This window comes from Equus quagga, chromosome 9, assembly GCF_021613505.1.
Source record: "Equus quagga isolate Etosha38 chromosome 9, UCLA_HA_Equagga_1.0, whole genome shotgun sequence".
NCBI classification, from domain to species: domain Eukaryota; kingdom Metazoa; phylum Chordata; class Mammalia; order Perissodactyla; family Equidae; genus Equus; species Equus quagga.
The window spans coordinates 12,067,417-12,086,643 of record NC_060275.1 but is presented as its reverse complement, the minus strand read 5'-3'; the positions used below and the strand labels follow the sequence as shown (position 1 = coordinate 12,086,643).

Below are 19,227 nucleotides of genomic sequence, written 5' to 3'. Positions count from 1 at the left end.
CACTTATTTCAATTCGTGTTCAGAACATCACCCTCTACCCTTTCCCATCATTTACTGCTCTTTCTTATTCTTTTTGACTGAATTCTCCACCTCATCCCCAATACTAAGTGTTATAGGGCCTCAACTCTTAGTCTTCAAAGCACTTCTCTATTTACACTGAGTCTTTGAAATCTTCTAGTCTCATTGCTTACATAGCATCAATTCAATGAATACTGCAAAGACAATTCTTCAGCCTTAACTTCTTCCTGCATTCTAGAGTCATATATACAACTTTCTACTCAACATCTTCATTCAGAAAACTAATTGCAACTCAAATTTAACATGCCCACACTGAATGCTTAACTATTCCTCACTCCAAATCTGTTTCTCCTACAGTGTTTTTTCTCAGAAGGGAAATATTTAAGTCAAAATATGGAATTTTTCTTCATCTTTTTTAATCACAACCTATATACAATCCATCAGCCTTCAATTATCAGTTGAATTTACAATCAAAAGTATATTGAATCTGCCCACTTCTCATCACCTTAATCTTTGTTGTCTAGTCTCATACTACATACAGAAATGATGTTATTCTAAAACATCATTTTTTAACTGGTCTAACTCCCCTAATAGATGCCTCCACTGCAAGTCATAGCCATTCACTATTCACATGGCTATCAGAGTGGTCCTCTTAAAATATACATCAGATCTTGTGGTTCCCACCTCTCTATCTCCCAATGGTTATCCACACCATGCAGAACAAAATCCAAGTCCTTTTCACAGACTCAGTGTCATACACAGCCAGGCTCCTGATTACTTCTCTAACATCATTTCTTATTATTCTTTCACTCGTTCATTCTGTTCCTTCTACAGTGGCCCATGTGTCCTCCCAAGTACAGTTTTACCTCAGAGCTTTATTGTTCCTCTGCCTAGAACATTCTTTTCTCAGGATGTTCTCATGGTTGACTACCTTGTTTGCTTGATCCATGCCTTTGCTCCAATATTATCTCCTCAGAGATGCCTTTTCTGATCAACCTCTCCAAGATAGCCTCAATCTATAAACTTAGTCTTAATTTTTTAATTCATAGCATTATAATATATACTTTAATATATATTTACTTGTTTTTTTTAATCTGGTACCTATCTCCCTGACTAGAATGTGAACTCTATGCTGATAAGAACTTTGCTTGTCTTTCTCACTACCATATACAGGACCTAGAAGAGTATCTGACACATCCTAGGAGCTCATTAGATATTTGTTTAGTGAACGATTAAATAATTGAGTGAGTCAGGCTCTGTACCCGTAACTCTAATAGCTACGCATCTCTTGATTTTTCTTTAAAGGCTGCCCTGACACTGAGATTTCTCTTCCAGTAGTTGACCAGTCTCTTTCTCCTTCACCCACTAGCTCTCTGAACATAATGGCCAAGTGCTTGGACCTTGGGGTTTTGTAGTCCTGGGCTGAGTCCCAGCTCTTCATCTTACTGACTGACCATGGGCAAATTCGATGTGTCTCACCTTCTTCAACTGTAGATTTAGCACGAATAACTACCTCAAATGGCTGCAATGAGAATTAAATGTAGAAAACTTCTTAAAGTAATAAGCATAAAGCCTGCACATATGAGTCAATAAATGTTATTATTTATTATTTTTATTGATCCCTTAGAAAATCTCAGATTAAGTAAAATTATTTAGTCCATTCTTCTTTTGTTAAACTTTCAAAACAATCTATTTTTAAGTGTAATTTTAGATAATTTTGTAAAAACAGACTCATGTATTACAACTGTATGCTAAAATACATCCTTTGGGCTGAGCATAATATCTTGCATTACAGATGTCTTATTTTCTGTATCTGTTACATGCCTATGTGTTTAAGTTACATTTTCTTTATTCTTTTCTTTTTTTTTTTTTGATGTGGAAGATTGTCCCTGAGCTAACATCTGTGCCAATCTTCCTCTACTTTGTACGTGGGATGCCACCACAGCATGGATTGATGAGTAGTGTGTAGGTCTGTGCCTGGAATCCGAATCTGCAAACCCCAGGCCACCGAAGTGGAGCGTGCAAACTTAACCACTATGCCACCAGGCTGGCATAAATTACATTTTCTTTTAGTTATGTGTAGTTAATTTCCTTCTGGCAGAGAAAAAGTAATCATTTATTTGTAATCCCTTGTCCTAAATCTTCATATGTTGAATTTTCTTGGGACTCAGTCTCTTAGTTAATGTTTTGCAGTTTGTTAAAAATTTGTATTATTCTATTTCCAGTTTCATCAAAACAACTCTAATTAGCCAAAGAAACATGCTTTAAAACAACAAATTGTAGACCTGTGTGTATAGAGTAGACGCCTAATAGAATGCTCATCCTTACATTTTATGTTAGAACTGAGGCCAATTATCTCTAGTTTTCAGTGTAATGGAGTCAATTGCAAGCAGAATGAGGGTCTCACTCAGTCATTGAAATTTGCCATGCTTCACAAAATAACTCTTTAGTTGACAGAGGTTTCATTCATTGAATCATATACCAAATGGATTTTCTATTTACCCATCAAATATCTCTGAAAATTGATGCTTAAAGGTCAATAATATCAACATTGGACTTTTTTAACAGAAAGAATGTGTAACTGAGTCATGCTTTTAGGAATTCAATACCTCTTACATTCATACTTCTTGACTTTTTATTGATCAACTAATGGTGAGTATTGTCAGCTTATATTTGGGTAGAATTATTATACATATTCTAATAACATTGCTGTATCATAAGCAGGTAGTTTTGGAAGTAGATGTAGGAGACAAGATTCCCTACAGTTATCTGATGTGCAAGCCCCTAATTACGTGGATGTTGGAGTGCCGTTGTCACACCTGTCTCAGTTCTGCTGCTAATTATGAGGTTTGGGGAATTTATCTAACTAGGCTCCACTTTTCTTTTTGAAAAGAAAGGGTTTGGACTAAATTGTTTCTAATATTTTTCTGTTTTTCTGACTCATCTATGATGTTTCAGTGTCTACTCATTCCATACAGGCAAAGCCTCTGGCATGGAGGCTATAAGCAAGCTTCTATGTGATAGGCTAATCCAGTGGTGAAATATCTACATAAGTTTGGCATTTCTTTGGTAATAAAACTCGTAAGGAAAAAACTCTCATCCATCTTCTAGAAAATCTGTCCTATAATATGTTCAAGTCAAGCATCCAGATTGTTCTCATTACACAGAGGCTAGCAGAATTCCCGCATCAGCAGAAAGCCGATTGAAGTTCAGCTATCAAATTTTGTTGATTTTATTCATTCTTCTTTAATAAATGCAAGAAGCTTTCTCTGATAAATGATATTTTTCTTCTCAGATAAATGACTAGTTCCATCAAGAATGGAAACGCAACATCTAAAACTTTCAGAAATGTTCCTGGAAGGTAAATTCTATTTTATTGCTTATTTGGGGATTCATAAATAAACATGCAACATTTTAAATATAAAAAGGCATCTACTTTTTGGAGATAAAGGATGACATGTTTATTAATATTTACTTAAAGCATTGTTATTCTGGGTGCTGATCTATTATAGATGTTGGCAGAGGTATCAGTAACTTGAACAGATTTCTAAATAAGTCATTAAGTGGGTCTCAGTGAAGTTTATTTTGTTTCACTTACATGGAAAGAGTTCACATTTTAAATGCACAACTATCTATTTAAACATTTTTGAAATAGAACTTGGTCTCTGAAATGAATGTTACAGCTTTTCTCTTGATTTTCAGTTCAGTGAAGTGTGTCCTAATGGTAGTTCTAATTTACTATGGAGCATAAATTAAATACGTATTAATCAGTTTACATGCAAACACACTCCAGTATTTGGATGCAGTGGCCTTCAATGTTTATATTTAAACAACCATCTCTTCAGCAATTCCTGATAGTTCTCTCACTGCAGGGAACAATAAACCTGCACAGATGGCTTAGTTTTATACATGGGCTTTAAACAAGCAATGTGTCTTTCTTTTTCTTAAAAAAATCAGCTAGAATTTACTGATTGCTCACTATGTGCCTAGGGGTGAGACTCAATTTTTACTTTGAGAACTGTGGAAATAACTTTTCTGCTTGTGGAAGAAGTGGCATAAGTTCCTCTTATATTCTACAACTCAATCCTTCCTTCTGATCAGTTCAACTTTGGTTAAAGTGTAAAATGACTGAAAAGACTTTGATCTCTTGGTAAAGAATCAGAATATGCAAAAAATTTGGTAAAGGAAGAGGTTGTGGAATTGGTAATCTAGCCACTGGATTTTGAACGATTCTTAATATCTCTTGGCTTCTTCATTTCAAGTGTTTTGATACTAATATTCCATATGTCCAGAGCATCTCATTGGAAGACCATTTTCCAGGCAAACGTGGCTATATTTTCCTCTCCAGATGAAGTTACTGATTTGAGGAAAGTAAACCCAACCTAGAGATTTAGGTTTATTCTGTGATCTTGGACAAAGAAGAGAAAAGACACTAATTATAAGTACCTAAGAGAGGAGACATATCACATATTCTCTGTCCAGAGAGGAGACTGGAAAATCTAGTAGTGTTTGATAAACTGGAGACCCATGTCATGGTGTGGCAAAATGTTCAATTAACCTGCCCCTTGCAGTAACATTGATGGTGCCCACTCAGCTAAAACTCCAGAGGAAGACACTATAAAACTAACTGTTGGCACTGCATGCTGGCTTCTTTGACTGCCCTTATGAAGGGATTGAAAGAGAGATTTACAGAGACTTGGACCAGATTACGAGCCAAACAATGAATAGGAGTATAGACAGCCCTAATTATCGAGACTTTAAAGTCTTGGAAATCCCAAAACAAAATAGATAATATTTAAATAGACTTTGGAAGACAGAGGCTGAGCAAAACTACTCAGCTGAATAAGGTGACTCAGAGAAAATATTTGGACATAATTAGAATGTTGTAACCAACAAAGTTACCCAGTTGGATAAAATAACTCAGGGTAAAGATGAGAATGATAAGCTGGGGTAGCCTGCACTAAGGAGAAACAGAGCGAGAGACAAAGAGGGACAGAGAGAAGATAGAGACAGACAGATAGACAGAAGAAAAACATAAATGAAGCATATTTCCAAATATGATTGAAGAGAACACTTTAGATGTTGTTACTAGCACATGGAATCAAATACTCGTAAAAATCAGAGTCAGTGTATATTTTGAAAGAATCATATTGCCAAAGAGACTACAAGCCTAGATTTTTTTAAAAAGCCCCTGAAACTTTAGCTTTATACATCCTTTAGGAACCCTTCCTGCCACTGGCAGGAGATGGCTAAGAAAGATATATGGCTTCCTCAAAAGGGCATACTCTCAAATATCCCCGTCATATGTGGCATAAAATCACGAGACATGAGAAGTAATTTACATAACACAGAATAAATAGGTATATAAAGAAACAGGCAAGAACAGAGTAATATTACCAGCCCATCTCTCTCCTTCCCACTGCCATAGCAGAAAAAATTTTCAATGTATTATCTGTAGAATTACAACAAACGCTATGGAAACATCACTGCTGTTTTATTCAATTCTTTCATTTTTTTGAAGCTAGGACTGCGCATTATTTATATATCCTGGATTTTGAGCAGAATTCAGTGATTGGGAGTGACTTTGTGTTGTCTTTCTCCAAGACAAGGTTAATTGGATTCTCATTGTGGGATGTTAGCAAAAGAGAATTTTCTGTCAAGGAGAGAGATTGCCAGGAATTACTAAATAACATGGTCTTCCACACTTCTCAGACTCTTTTGTAGTTAGGTATGGCCATCAACCTGGGTTTGGCCAATGTGATATAAGTGGAAGTGAAGTAAGGTACTTTACGATATAGTTTTCAGAATCCTTCTACCCTCTGTATTCTGGCCACACATCCCAGGTGGCAGGCGTACGAGATGGGGGAGATCCGTCTAGACTTCACTAAATAGAGATGTGAGCAAGAAATAAAATTTTATCGGTTTACTCTGCAAAGAATTTGGGTTTATTTGTTATCAAGCACAGGCTGTCTTTTGACTTCCATTGAGATGGAACTGAGATGACAACTTTATACTTTCAATTCTTTGAAGATAATTTGGTTTTGGTGGGGCTTATTTTAAAGATATTGTCTTTGTATTTGGCTTTCTGAAGTTTTGTAAGTTATAAATTTCTATTATCCTTCATTGAATATATTGGGATTGTTGCATTTGAGAATTGGTGTCTTTAATCTGCATACTGTAGCACTTGAATATTGTTTCTGCCCCGTTTTTGCTATCCTTTTCCTAGGAATCCATTTAAGTACTGATATTTATTCCATATCATCTCTTCTCTCTCCATCTCTTTTCTCTGTCACTTTGTGGAGTTTCTGCTGACTTGTCATCAAATTTATTAACTCTCTCATCAGCTGCTACTAAACTTATCTATTGATGTCTTAATTTGTTATTGCATTTTCCTCTTATAAAATTTCTATTTTATTTTTCCTCATATCTGCCAACTAATTTTAGAATTTCTGGTTAATTGCTGAAGTTTTTGAGTTTGTTTTTAACTCTGGTGTTTTTTGTTTATTTCTTGGTTCTTAATCATACCATGTGTCTACCTGTTCCTGATTATCTTGATTTTATGCTAGACATTGCATTTAAGAAAAATAGATACAAAGAACATGAGTCCTAGGATAATATTCTATTACTCCAGAGGGAAAATTTGTTTACTTTCACCACATGCCTATGAGTGCTGATAGTATGGGACTCATGTTGAATTTCAAGATTAGCAGTTTTCTGGGCCATTAATATGTCACAAAGGCAAACTATAGCTCCTAAGGAAGCAGCTTCTCTCTGACCCCTCCTCACTACTAGAGCATAGCCTTGTAGTAGCTCAGCCCTAGGTGTGGGCTAGATTACCTAGTTCCTTGCTCTTAAGGGTTAGTTGATGGTTATTTGGTTTTTAAGCTCTGATGCAAAAAAGTGTCTCTTGGAAGACACTTGGAAAAGTTGCTTTGTCTCTTGGAAAAATTATTTATTGATGTCACAAAACAAGGCAGAGGTTACAGCCAGCATTTGGGGAGATAAACACACTTTATTCCTTTCTGTTATTTCCCACAGTCATTTAGTGAGGATAAATTGAATCTAACATCACATTCACACCACAATTAAATCTACATCTTTGTTTTTATGTGTTTATATGTAAGAATAATTACTATTGACTGAGATGAATTTGTCATTTCAAAGGATGTTTTTCTGTTACCTTTTAAAGGACAAATTATATACGTAGATATTTTGTACACATTCACCTGTCTACGGACCACATTTATCTAAACTGATATGTGCAACAAATATGGTGCCTTGCTGGGCAGATGAGGGAAGAAGCATGCCTCACAAGATGGGGGTAAAATAAGGCTAGTTCTCCTTTGATGACCTCTATCGTATCATTCATTTCAGCTAACCTTTGTTTCCTCTCCCTGATTTCTATTTGTACTTCTACAGTGTTCTTTCCTTTTAGGCTCTCAGGTTCATTCTTCCATTTACTAAAAGTTACTTGCTTAAAGAAAATAATCAGAATCATTTTTAATGTAAAATCAGGCCAATGGATACTTTACAGTTCCAAATTATCTCTAATTATGAAAAAAAAATGCCATTCTTAAGTCATTTCAGGTTTTAGAAATCAAGTTGCTAGGGTAGTTGTGGTCATGGGAACAGGGAGGTAAAAGTATTGAAAGCTTTTTTATAACCTCTAAAATATTCCAGTGAAGCCCAGCTTGAAACCTAAAAGTCAGAATTCAGCTACAAAAATTTTATAGAAAACGTTGCCACCATCCAGCAGAGGACCTGCTGAAATTATATTAAAATGTGTGATGTTGGAAAAGGTCGACTATTTTCTACAAGAAGAAATATAGCCTTCATTCATGGTGCTTATTGTCAACTGCTTAAGCTTTTCTCCTTTCCAGAATTTATCCAGGACAGATTTTCAGCTTTACTCTGGGATCTTCCTTTCTAACCAAAGAGAAATTTGAAATATTGAAAATAATTGTCATTTTGAAAGGTGAAATGTTAAATCTGTATCTAGAGGACATTGCAGCTGTTAAAAATGTTGATATAGCATCTGGGAAAGCCAGCAAGAAGTGGTTTGCATCTTCAATTCAAATGCATGGAAAGAAAATCCAAATGGAATGTCTATTTGTAAGGCTTATGAAAGCATAGAACTTGTGTTGTGCCTGGCAGGGAGAATACTTTCAAAAGTCCCCAGAAGTGTTAACTGAATGTAATGTCAAACTGTCAACAACTGCTTTCAAAAAAGAAATTACTTCTAATACCTTGTGTGTTTTTCCACACCTTCTGTTCCCCTGTTGCCAATTAGTTAATACTCGCTTTGACAGAGATGATGATTCTCAATAATCTAGGACTTCAGATGTAGTGTGAATAACTTTAATAATGCTCTTACAGGAGAAAATCTCTCATAAAACCTCTCTATATCAAATCCTAATTTAGAGAAATGCAGCAACAAGCTGCAAAGTGCTCTCAAGTTAATGTGCAAATGTTTATTGGATTCTCATTTCTCGTCAGTTTCATGTTTCACTTATGTTTCTATCCTCTCCCAGGGACACATTTCCTAAAGGAATTTATATTGTTTTTATTGATCACCATAGAAAATTAAAGTTATATTCAGCAAGAATAAAATATATCATTCTTGAATTACTAAACAGTTTGTGCTATGATACACACGAGAGGCATAGTTATCAGAAAATGAGGTCACATTTTAGTGTGTCTGAAAGAAGTATTTCTATGAAGAGGTTGAGAAAGTGGGCTAGGGAATAAATAAAAATTATATATTAGTCAAGTAAACAAGCTAAAGAACCTGCAGACTAAATAGCAAGGCAACTATATTTTAGGTAGCAGGTAAGAAAAAGTTAATGTTGTATAAAAGTGCCTGGATAACTCTAAGGTATTGCACTAGAATCAAAATACGATAGCTGTTGTCAGAGTCAAATTGTAGCAAAACTCCAAGTTAATTACCTTTTCCTTTTGTAATACTCTACTTCCCTTTCCATGGCCCCCTCTTCTCCTTTGCTGACCTCTAACCCCAGCCCCAGGTCATCATGCTGCTCCTTGAACCCCCAGGACATTGACTGCTGGCTGCTGTATCTGCCTCTGATCTGTGCTCCTGCCCTTTCTGGCATTTTCTTCCAATCAAATGTCATTAGTCCTGGAGTTTACTAGCTTCACCGTTTGTCAAGGCCATGATGGCTTTTGATGTAAAACACAGCTCTCTTTATTTTGTGATAAATACCTAGCAACACACCTGGAAGAAATGCACAAGCTTCTTTTAAATTCTCTCAATTCTTTGCTTCTCATTCAGGCACAGCCTGGCGGACTGATTTCATTGAAACTAAAGTCAACTTATGTCAGTTTTTTGATCAAAGCTCTCCACTGGATTTAAATCTTACTCAGATTCAAAACTATAGTCCTTGAAATATTAAAATGATCTACAAGACCAGACATAATCTGTGGTAGACAACCAGTTTCTTTCCCCATCCTGCTTTTCTTCTCTGACTTCTCATCCTTTTACACTCCTCGCCAGTGACACTGGTTCCCTAGCTGTCTCTCTTTAACATACTGAGGCGTTCCTGCCTCAGAGCCTCTGCACTTGCCCTTCCCTTTGCCTGGAATACTTTTCGCAGTGATGTACATGGTTGAGTCCCTCACCTTCTTCAGGCTTTGACTCCAACGTTATCTTTTTGGGGAGCCCTTTCCTGGTGAAGCTATCTAAAATTACGTTCTACAGGTTTGCATTTCTTACATTTTTCCGACCTTGGAGCTTACACTTTCCAGCATACTATATATTTTACTTATTTTTCTTGTTTTTATCCATCTTCTCATGAGAATGTAAGCTCCACGATGGCAGAGAGTTTTGCCTGTTTTGTACACTAGAAGTGCCTAAACAGCATTTGGTACATAATATACAGCCAAAAAATGCCCACTGCAAGTAAATGAATACCTCCCATAAAATGGGCACTAAGAACTGAACCCTTACAAACCTGTACAAACTGAGGCACAGAGAAATTGCTCAGATCCGGGAACTGAACCTATGTCTTGCTAGATTTTTATAACAAAACAATTTATCAATTTTTTCATCTCTGGGACTCTGCCATTGAACCCTGGCTTTCTTGAAGCAATTTTTCATTAAAGTATTCTATGTAATGGTTAAAGTTTCAGTCATCAGGCCAAATTATTAAAAATCATTTGATCATTTCTCTTAAATCTCATAAATAGAGGGTACTTTCCACTTCTAATGAAACCAGGGCTCAGATTTACTTATGTTATTGAGATGATAAGAGTCCATCTAAAGGCCTACCATCGAAAGAGCTGAAGTCTTCTCTCCTGTCCTTACCAGAAGAAAAAAGTCAAACAAGTTGAAAATCAACAAACTTTCTTGAACCTGTCTGAAAACTGAGGTCACAGGGTAAACCACCACCCTCAAATCTGGATAGATAGGCACATCCAGAGAATCAGAGCCAAGATCAGCTTACTTGGAGCAGAAGCCACTGGGCCATATACTAGTGGGAACACTCACATATTAATTTTGACAAATTTCTGGAGGCTGACTGTAGACTAACGTCAGAACAAGAAAATCCCGGGGCCACCGTCTTAAGTCTTAAAGAGAGTCTCACATTTTCATAGGTTTCACCTTCAGGAGCCCCACTAAGTTCCCATGGTGAAGAGCCAAGAGAGACACCCTGGTAGCTATGGCAGGGGGACAGGAAGAGTAACCACTGTGAAATAAACCCAGAGTCTTCTCCATAACTAAGGCATGCCCTCCAAGGGAAAATACTTCATCAGAGCCTTACCCCATCTGGGAGAGGGCATTTCTTTGACTCTAGTCCCCTCTAGCCCTCCTGTCTCATATAAGGGAGAAAAAAGCTAAAACACACTTGTGAAAGTCACAGCCAAGGAACTTAGGCCAACAAAGACACTGAGCCAGAGTTGAGAAATACTGCTGTATTATTTCTCATTATGAAAATAACACAAAAGCCAAACAAAGCAAAAAGATATTCCTTGAGTCCACGTACATATTTTTGAAAAATCACCTTTCTCTTTGTGCTTTTTTTTCTCAAACATTCCTTGCTGTGTCTCCATTTCCTAATTTACCCATTCCTTGATGCACTCCACTCTGACTTCTGTCACCTTTACTTTCACCATCAATTTCAATGCTCTTTATGGCACCAAAGCAGAGACATTCCGGTTCTCTCTTATATTACATTTTAGCAATTTTGACATTCTTGAGCTCATCCTTGTCTCTCTGTTCTTTTTTTTTTCTTCTTCTTCTTGACTTTCGTTTCCCTTTCTTTTATTTCCACATATTTTCCTTTATCTCTTGAAAATAATACTACAGTGATACTCATATTCTCACCAGTCAGAAAAATAAAAACCCACAGATGTTAAGATTCTGTCCTAAACACTTTCTATTTTAATTTTTAAGGAAGTAAATAGAAGCTGAAGCTCCCTTTGACATGTAATGCAAGAAACTCTCTTTTCCCCTGCCCCAGAGACATTCGTTCTAAATTTTGTGTAAGATCATCAGTCTTTTCTTTCTTATTTCACTTGCAGTTTTAAGTGGTGTGTGTGAGTGTGCGTGTGTGGTGTGTGCATACACACTTTATGGTATTATTTGAATACTATAAAAATTTTACACAAACAATATTGACAAGGGCAGACACGCTCCTTCCCCACTGCCTGAACCTACTTCCCCAGCCTACTTCTCATCCTGTCTAATGATTATCAGCTAAATTTAAAATTGTTTGTCCCCCTGAAACTAAACACAGAGAAAACATGTCCTGTCCAGCTGGCTGAGACTTCTCCTACTTGCATAATAATCCCAACTGTAAATCATCCCATCTCTGACTTGTCTACTCTCCCCTGGAAAAACCTATGACAAACCATCCTGCCAGACACTCTGATCTTAGGATCTGGGGCGCCCTCCTCATTGCAGCAGCCTGAATAAAATCAATCTCCTTACTCTTCCAGTTTTTGTCATTGATGGTGTCATACTGAACAAGGATTTCCCTGCCTTTTTACCAATAAAGACAATTCATGCCATAAAGAAATTCATACGATTTAGGCTTCAATGCACTTTTACGGTACATTTATATAGGTATATATAATTAAATTCTGTACTTTTTGTTGAACTGTATCTAGAAATATTTAAATAATGAGACTATAGCTCCTTTGCATTACTATCCTGTTGATAGATAATTAGATAATACTCAATCGTTTTACAGACAATGCTGCAGTGTTTACTTGTAAATGTCTCCATGTGCATATGTATTAGAATTTCCCCTATTTTATAAGGATAAAAATAATAGTATCATATTTCAAGTGCTTTGCATGTGATTACTCATTTTATCCTCTTAATGTTTGTATGACAGGTGCCAGTATTATTACTGTTCTACAAATAAAAAAGTAAGACAAAAGGTTATGCAATTTGCTCAAGGAGAAACAGGGTATTTTCAGTTAGCAGGTTTATATATTTTCAATTTTATGTAAACCCAAATTGCGTTGCCAAGGGCTGATCCATTTAGTCTTTCACTAGCAATGTATGAGGCTGCCCATTCCCCAACATCATCATCAATAATTGATAAGGACAAACTTTTGAATTTTTCCCAGAATGATGACTGAGAAATAATATTTCATTGTTTCTAAGGGGACTTATTTTTCCTTCATATACTTTTTGGGGGATGAATTCTTTATTATTGTTCTTAGCCAATTTTCTTATTTGGTTGGTTGTTTTCCTCATTAATTCGTAGGCATTCTTTACATTTTTCTAGATATTAATGCTTTGTCCCACAAATAGTTTGTATTCATAACTTTGGTTTTTATTTCGTTGTTTACACAGAAAGTTTTCGATTTGGATGTAGTCAAAGGAATCACTGCTTTACTTTTAAAATTTTGATATTTAAGAAAATTATCTTTCCTAAGTTCATAGATGTATTTTGTACTTGAATTTAGGTATGATAAATCACATCTTTTCCAGCTACCTCTGAGCTCAGAATAATTGATAAAAAAGACATAAGGTTTGGAAAGATGAGGGTTGCCAAGAGAATCTACATATCAGTACAGTTGTGTGTGTGTGTGTTTTCACACAAACACAAGTTTCTATCTTCAAGTAGACACCAGGTGGAGCATTTGAGACTGCAGCACAAAGGACTCATGCTAACTGGGCTTCACTTATGGGCAGAGAGGGTAAAAGAGAGCAGGCTTGGGTACTAAGCCAAATGATGTTGCCAAATAGAGACGGGGGCAAAGTCAAACTGAATTATCCTGTTGTAATTTTATTTTATTTCCCAGATACATCTTGTTTATAATATTGAACACATTTTCTTCCATTCTTAATTTGCTGATTTATACCCAAGAATGGATATCTGGATGAATTTTTTTAATGTATTGAAATACATAGTTTTCCTTTATTCTATCAATGTGGCAAATTACAGTATTTGATTCTTGAATGGTATACCAAATTTGTGTTGCTGGAATAAACTCAACTTGGCACTGATCTTCCAGTTCATGAATTTGCTCTTCTATTTTAAAATACTTTTAGATCCATCTAGTCAGCTCCAAGTTTCATTTACTGCCTTATTCAAGTTTAGAATTTCCATCTGATATTTTTCATAGTACAGAGTTTTCTGATGTAATTCCTTATTGCGTCAACTAATTTCTGGCATATATAAGCAACATACATGTTAAGAACTGTCCCTGATAATTCTGATAATTGAACCTCCAATGGGTGTCCGTATGGTCTGTCTTTTATCCTGTTTTCCGTCATGTAGTCTCATTTCCTGTTAAGCTTGGTAATGCTTGATTGAATATAGGAATTATATATTAAAACTATTTCACTCTTTTTGTTCCTGAGAGGGTACTAATGGAGTTAAATTGTTCTGAAACCACTGTATTTTCTGGAAAATTCTAATAGAACTAAATTGTATTAGACTTTACTAAATCAAGGGTGTATATTCTAATCTGCAGGGTAATCACTAAAAGAATAGCCAAAGATGCAACACCAGCAAGCTAGAATAGTGTCACAAAATGGAATATTAAAAATGTTTAAATTATCCAGAGGAGTTCTCTCCTGATGTAAGTTACATGATGAGAAGGAAGCAAGAGCTGTTCACTTTGTCATGATAAGATTTTACAAAGAATAAAACACTCTAGTCCTCAATATTCTAATATTTTAAATTTCAGTGTACAAAGTAAACATTATTTTGACCATTTTTTTCCATTTTCCTATGTATTTATAACCACCAACAAGAGAATATTTAATGTTTTGACAAAATGTTTAAGGTCACTGAACAATCATATACTTCCCATTGACTATTAAGGTCACTTCGCACAGTTTCAGCTTGCACAGCCGTTGGTGCAGCCCCATACTGCCATGCAGAGTGAGGTCTGACCTGCAGAAGGGAAAGCTCTTGCTATCCCTGCTGCTGTAAATGGAACTGATGCCATGGGGGGAGCAGCGGTGCAACTACACGTTTTTACTGTTTACGTTTCGTGAGGTATGAAGTACTATGTGAGTTAAGCTTGATCATTGTGTGGGTTTGATTCAATAAGAAAGTATCTGTATCTCTTTCATCATATTAAACTTTTTCCCAAAATACTATTAAATATTAGTATTATTAACTGTGTTTTCAAAATGGATAATCAGGTGATAATTTAGAAGGATTTTCAGCCTAGGCAGCAAATTCCTATAGAGTTTGTAAATTCTGAAACTGTAATTTGATGCTTTGATGGCAATTCAAGCGTGTGTTAATATAAAAGCCACCAAACATTCATTTATTTACAGGCATATTTATAATACACATGTCTAAAAGATTAGGCTGGAGCCACACTGTGGATGGACTTCAGTGCCAGCCTGGGGAATGCGTACCTAATTTGGAAAAAAATAGCAGAAATATTAGTGGTGTTACTCTTAGAATGTTAGTAGCTGGCACTTTATAGGACTTAACCTTGTGCCAAGTACTATTTTAAGCACTCCAAGTGTATTAATTTTATTCTCACCTTTACCAGGTATTACTATTATTATTCCCATATTACAGATGGAGAAACTGAGACATATAAAGACTATGTAATTTGATGAAATACACACAGCTAGGAAGTGGCAATGCTGGAATTTACACCCAGGCCAGCTGGTATAGAGTATGCTGTCTCCCTCTGTACCACATCACACCATATACATCATAAACTATGCGATGACATCCCCCATTCCTCTCCAATATACTCTACCACATCGTCTTCAGAGGCCTTCTATAACTCAAGACAGTAAGTGTAGAAAGTTATGATTGTTGAAAAATGTTAAGATTTTGTGTTTCGAAATTATATTAAAATTTCATATTAAAACAATCGATCTGGTGAGATAGATTTATCGCAACAATACAAGAAGAAGAAAATGCTTAATTCTAACTTTTTTCAATTATTATACTCAAAAACATTACTGCTTTAAAGGTTTTTAAATATATGAATGAACAGAATTACAATTTTTTACTACTTTATTTGTCCTACGTTTATTTACGTATTTTATCCATCTTTCTACTAGCCATTCTTATTTTCTCTTATTTTCTTACAGTCTCTAGGTTAAGCACCTGTGATTGAAAATAAAATTCAAAAATAATCAACAAAATGAATTACCTTTTTGTTGGCATTAGAGTCTGCTTCTTCTCCATAATTTATTTATTTTACAATTTCACCATGAAGATCAATGCATATTTCCTTTTCTATTCTCAAACAATGAAATATTCATATTTATATTTTGGTTACAGTGCCCATGAATGGCCTAGTGTATTACTTCTCCACGAGTGGTAGCAATGTAGTCTATGAACTCAATGTATGATAAACGATTACTTAAGAATAATTATGAAAACTAGCCTATTTGTTTTAATTATGAGACCAGTAGATATCTTTTCTATACAGTGCCAAGTCTCTTCATTTATTATGAAACTATGGATGCAGTTTTAATGAAAAATTATAACTTTATAAATTACAACAATGTATTATCAAAGAAAAAATATGCATGAATATAAAATACAGGAAATAGACTAAAACAATCTGGCCAAACATGATAGTGGTTCACTCTGCCATGGGAGTTCTAGAGAGGATTGAGTCTCAAAGGGGACTTCAGCTCTTCCTGTACATATTTTAAATATTAAATCCTAAAGCATAAAGCCTGTACAACAGTTATTAAATATGGCTGGCATGGGTATGTATGTTGGTCATATTATTCCTTTTAATTTTTAAATCACTTCCCTCACCCTTTATAGCTTACTCCTCCCTACCCAGGACTCATTAAAACAAAGCAAATTTTACTGTCAGTGGTGGATATCTCTAACCCAAAATTTATTTGATAAGCAGTCAGTTTTCATTTTTATGTTATTTCTCTTTCTGCATATGTAGCTGTGGAGTATCTCCAGCAAGAACATTAAATATCAAAGGATTTATTTGAGATAGTAACCTATTCATTGCCTTAAATGCCACACCTTTCTCCCTAGGCTGTGATTAAAAAGCATATAACTTAGCATGCTGTTTTTCTCTTCCTGAAAATTTAAGGAGTATGGTTTGTGATGGTTAATTTATATGTCAACTTGGCTAGGCCATGATACCGAGATATTAGGTTAAACACCAGCCTGGATATTAGTGTGAAGGTATCTTTTACGTGAGATTAACATTCAAAGTAAACATCTGAGTCCAGCAGGTTACCTTCCATAATGTGGTTGGGTCTCCGCCATCAGTTGAAAGTCTTATGTGAAAAGAGAAAGAGGTGCTAGCAAGAGGAGATTCAGCTTCCAGACTGCGTTCAGACTTGGGCTGCGACATCAGCTCTTCCCTGGGTCTCCAGCCTGTCCGCCTGCCCTGCAGAATTTGGACTTGCTGACCTCCACAATCACATGAGCCAATTCCTTAAAATAAATTTCTCTCTCTCTATATATATATATAGACACACATTCACACATCCTGTTGGCTCTACTTCTCAGATGAACCCTGGCTAATACATGGTTTCATTCAATTTTTGACCTTTGCATTTTAAGACATTGAAAGCACTGGGATCTGGCCATAACCTGCTGGCACAAGATTCATCCCACCACATTATTTTGAATGCAGCTCTACAGCCAGGAGTGAGCCTCTAAAATATGTTCTTTCCTAGCCTACAACGTTCCAACTTACTGCAAGTGTATAACATATGGGAAAAATTTGTAACCATTACTGAAATCCAGATTAACATCAAAGAAGATAAACCTTGGTTCTATAGCATCTCCATTTTCTACTGTCCAGTTAAACAAAATGAAACTCAGCTGTGATTATTAGGTTTAGGTAAAAATCATTTTACATTAATTACTGATTTGAGATTTAAGTACTGACAAACTAGAGAGATATAGGAATGTATTTAAGAAAAGAGGCCAGAATTCTCTCTTAATTTTCAAATAGGCTTTTTCTTCTAGGGGAAGATTTGCCCTAAGCTAACACCTGCTACCAGTCTTCCTCTTTTTTTCTGCTCTCCCAACCCTGACCTCCCTTAAAGCCCCAGTATCTAGTTCTGTATAGCTGTAAGTTCTTCTGGTTCTTCTCTGTGAGCCACTGCCACAGCATGTCTACTGACAGACAAATGGTGTGGTTCCACACCTAGGAACCAAACCCAGGCTTCAGAAGTGGAGTGAGCTGAACTTTAACCACTAGGCTCTCATGGTTGGCTCTCAAATAGATTTTTGTTTAAAAGATGCTGGCTTGCTATCTATTTTCACTTGGTGAGTACACATCACATTTCCTAATTTAAACAAGTATCATGGACATTCAATATGAAGAAAGGAGATCCTCCTACTGCCTTCCAAAATTAGAAAAAATGAGGCCCTGGAGTAGGATCCTGCTGCCTCATCACACCTTCCCTGATGGATGGGCCAGTATAAATCCTGGGTTACTGATGTACTGAGCCGTTCACAATAGCTCACTTGAACTAAGACTTACAACAAGCCAAATTCTTTTAACCTATTTAGAAGGTGACTGGATTGTGCTGTGATGTTTGCCTTTTTCCTTATATATCATTTTAATTTTTCAAAATGTATGAGAAAATAATACTATATGTTATACCTATACATATTTGAAAAAGATCCAGGAAGACCATAATTCCACTCTCATTTGCCATATCTTTAGTATATTTTTTCAAAAACAAAAAAGGGGGGCTGGCCCGGTGGCACAGCGGTTAAGTGCACATGTTCCACTTCGGTGGCCGGGGGGGGCGGTTTGTTGGTTCCAATCTTGGGTACGGACATGGCATCCCTCATCAAGCTATGCTGTGGTAGGCATCCCATATATAAAGTGGAGGAAGATGGGCATGGATGTTAGCTCAGGGCCAGTCTTCCTCAGCAAAAAGAGGAGATTTGGCAGCAGATGTTAGCTCAGGGCTAATCTTCCTCAAAAAAATGAAAAAAGGAAGGGGAAACTAGCCCAGCCTAGTATTGAGGTTCAAAATGGGTAGATTCTGAGAACTTACAAATAGTTTTTTTTTTTTCTTTTTTTGGCTGTTCTTTCCCTTATTTTTTTCGTACTTTTGTCTTCACTATCTTACCTTTCTCACTCTTCTTTTTTCCTCTTTTTATGATTTTTTTTATTAATTTGGCATAGAACGAATAGCCTTTGTGTCTTTTTTTTAACCGGTGTTCTGTAATTTAAGTTTTTTATGTGCTCAAGTATTCATCCCCCACAAGCAATTACATTACAAGTGCATGTCAGCACAAAGTAATTACATGCTTTTATGGATTACTCGATAATTATTCCTGACATTACTAAGAACTTCCAAATATTAATGTGTAATGTTTTCAGAATTCATGATATTAAAGCATTTGCATCCGCTTCTGAAAGAAGAAACTTATATTGCAAAGCATTTGTACTCTATTTTCTTCATTTGCACATGAAAAAGCAATAAGTACATGTGTAACTAATAGGATTTTCTGAACATAAAATGATTGCTCAGTGAAGGCAAGTGGTCTTAATTTTCTCAAAGAAGAGTAAATTAGCCACAGGTACAATTTTCTGAAGTCAGAAAATGTTATCTCATTTTCACTGATTGATTCATTTGACAAATATTTATTGCATATTTACCATTTGCCAGAAACAGTATTAAATGCTGGAGATACACTGGGAAACAAAAGTGAACTTGGTTCCTGTTCTCATTGTTTTTTTAATCCAATCAAATAGTTACAATTAGATTATTAAGCTTGCAACTTTGATATGTACATGGTG

The 19,227-nt window shown here is 35.8% G+C and overlaps 1 long non-coding RNA gene across 4 annotated transcripts in view; it reads right to left on the bottom strand.

Moving 5' to 3' along the window:
- LOC124244495 (uncharacterized) overlaps positions 1 to 16,824 on the bottom strand; it is a 173,707-nt gene extending 156,883 nt beyond the window's left edge. For all 4 annotated transcript variants that reach the window (XR_006890027.1, XR_006890029.1, XR_006890028.1 and 1 more), the window contains exon 1: positions 16,693 to 16,824. This is a non-coding gene — a long non-coding RNA (uncharacterized LOC124244495). The remainder of the gene's footprint in view (positions 1 to 16,692) is intronic.
- Between the last annotated feature and the right edge of the window lie 2,403 nt (positions 16,825 to 19,227).